At 47.6% G+C, this 2,881-nt stretch overlaps 1 pseudogene; it reads left to right on the top strand.

Moving 5' to 3' along the window:
* Window positions 1–953: 953 nt before the first annotated feature.
* LOC115066846 lies at window positions 954–2,148 on the top strand (annotated as a pseudogene).
* Window positions 2,149–2,881: the final 733 nt, after the last annotated feature.

Below are 2,881 nucleotides of genomic sequence, written 5' to 3'. Positions count from 1 at the left end.
CATTAATCAGAATGCTTTTAGTAAGGTTGCCGGATACAAAATTTAAAAAAATTGCAGCTCTCTCGTCTCTCAGCAGTTAGAAAATGAAATAAAAAAATATGATTTGTAGCCGGGCGTGGTGGCGCATGCCTTTAAGCCCAGCACTTGGGAGGCAGAGGCAGGCAGATCTCTGTGAGTTCAAGGCCAGCCTGGTCCACATAGGGAGTTCCAGGACAGCTGGGGCTACAGGGAGACCCTGTCTCAAAAAGACGAAAAAAAAAAAATACAATTTGTAGGTGCGAGGAAGGCAGAGGCCTAGAAACTGTTCTCATAGCTACCTGGCCTTAGGCCCAAGTACTCATTGGGGAAGAGTTGTCATCACTGTTTGACATCAAAACTTAGGGCATGACATCTGAGCAAAAACCCACAGGAAGCACCCTGGGAGAAAGGCACAGTGCCTCAGGACACCGGGGCCCTGTATGGACTGAAACGCGTTCATTTTCTGGACTCAGGCTCAGCAGAGACTGTTTCACAGAGCACTCTGGTCATAATCCCATACAGACCCCCACAGCACAGGTACTTAGAACCAAGTCAAAGGCCCCAAACAGGGATTGAAGTATATACTTAGGACCAAGTTATAGCCCCCAAGTGGTCCAAGATTTCCTAGAGGAGAAGTAAGAGTGTAGTATCTTCAGAAGAGTAAAGAACTTTCAAGAGAGAGTAGGGCTGGGTACCAGGAGGATGGGAACCCTTCTTTTCTTTCCATCTGCTTTAACCGCCATGGAACCCCTAAAAGGCCTTACTCTGAGGGAGGAGATAGCTCTTCTAGCAACGTTTTCCTTCTCCAGCCTTGAGAGATGAATTAGAGGGGATGTGATGATGAGGTACTTCCTAAACTCCCCAGTGATACTTCATGTGTCAGTGGAAAGGAAACCACATCCTGGAGCACAGGTACCACTCTCCAAACAAGGAGGATGCTCTGGTACCCCAGGTTCCTTGATCAACATCAGCTGGGCTGGAAACAAAGTCAGGCAGGTAAGCACAAAGGCCTGGGACTATGGGGAACAGAGGAACTATGTCAGTTTGGACAGGCAGGCTTCAGGTGGCTGACTGATGTGCTGGTATGGGTGGGAGAATATGTAAGTCATCAGCACCTCATCTATACATGCAGGAAGCTGGAAGGCGGTGATGTGGACCTTGTTCCAAGTTTCAGTAGGGGTTGGGGCTTGGTAACTGAGGGACAGGACCTAGGTGATATTCTAAGCCAGGTTATTTACTATGGAGCAGGGCTACTCACCCATTTTTTTTTAAGCTAGTGGGTACTTTCCTGCTCCTGGCTCTGACCCCTCTTTGGGGGTTTGTCTGCAGTTGGGTCGGTGGTTTCTGGTGCCACTGGGTGACCAATTAGGCTGGATTCTTTAGATTTATAGCATTGCTTTGCTGAGAGATAGCAAGCCATGGCAGCAGCTGTAAGATCAGTTCAGTGGGGTTGGCTAGAGTTGCTTTGGGTCAAGCAGAGGACTAATAGGCAGGGTATTGCACAAATAGCAAATGGGTGCCATTCAGAAGAGTAAGTGACTTGATTCTTGACCATGGCTTGGGTTTCTGAGAATGAACTAAACCCTTCACATACGCTGGGGACTGAGGCCACAGCATCAAATATTGAACCAAAGGCGCCGATATGTAGCTGGCAGTGATAGTTCATCCTGATAAAAATCCTCATCCCAGGACGAGGGGGCACTCGAGGTTTTGAAGGCAACTGGGGACACTGTCAGTTTCCCTGAAAGTGGAATCTGAGATGAAATGAATGGAATGGTCAATGAGTGAGCTTCTATGCAAGCTGCAAGGTGACTTCAAGGAGGCAGTGCATACTATGATGCCTAACTGATGCCAAGGAACTTCTAGAAGATTTGAAATGGACCAAGCACTTACGAGTGCTGAATACTGTCCAAAGTAAGGCTGCACCCTGTTGAGGAGGGACACTTTTGGTCAATCATGTTGGGCCTCAGGATCGCCTCTTTGCACTGACAAATGGAAAGGTCTATGACATCACAGAGTAGGATAGATGCCAGCATGTGAGAATCCCCCAAGAAACCCAGAGTTCTTTATCACATCACATTCAGTTCTGGGTTACTAGGCACCAGTGGTCAGAGGAGAGCCACCATCTAACCAGGCGTGCCTGGCATATGCCTTTAATCCCAGCACTCAGGAGGCAGAGGCAGGAGGATCTCTGTGAGTTCGAGGCCAGCCTGGTCTACATAGCAAATCTAGGCCAGCTAGGGCTACAGGGAGATCCTGTCTCAAAAAGAGCAGAGAGAGAGCGAGAGAGCAAGAGAGAGAGGGAGAGAGGGAGAGAGAAAAAACCACCCTAGATGTCTCTACTGATGACCTTCAGGATTTATTGAGCCCAGTTTTCCAAGAATCCCCAGGTCAGCTGTCCACTGGAACCTGGCCCTGAGGCCACTGCAGTGTCCAAGCCAAACAGAGTGCATTGTACCACATGGGACGTAGTTTGATTTGTTTCTTTTCTAATATTTGAAAAAGGGGGAATTTAAACTTACACCACTTACTTGTTACTCACACAGGAAGCCCTAGAACTGCTCTCCCTGCTCCCCAGCATGCAGGAACCGAATCTTGTTTTCTCACAGTACAAAAGAAATAGGAAATGGCCAGAGCACAGAGCCTAGGACCTGGGTATACTGGACAATACTCCTTTGAGGTGTGGAACTAGGCATGTCTCTAGAGTCTGTGTGCTTTATTATTTGCTTTCAGAGCAGATGACATGCACACCCCTCCTTTTAAATTGAGTGTATCTCCCAGATTAACCTAGTTCAGGGAGTCCCCTCTATACACTAACTAGAAGGAAAAAAAAAAAAAAACCCAAACAAAAACAACAGAGCAA

This window comes from Nannospalax galili, unplaced genomic scaffold, assembly GCF_000622305.1.
Source record: "Nannospalax galili isolate Female #2095 unplaced genomic scaffold, S.galili_v1.0 scaffold1844, whole genome shotgun sequence".
Taxonomy (NCBI): Eukaryota; Metazoa; Chordata; class Mammalia; order Rodentia; family Spalacidae; genus Nannospalax; species Nannospalax galili.
The sequence above is the reverse complement of the archived record's forward strand: the minus strand, read 5'-3'. Positions and strand labels throughout refer to the sequence as shown.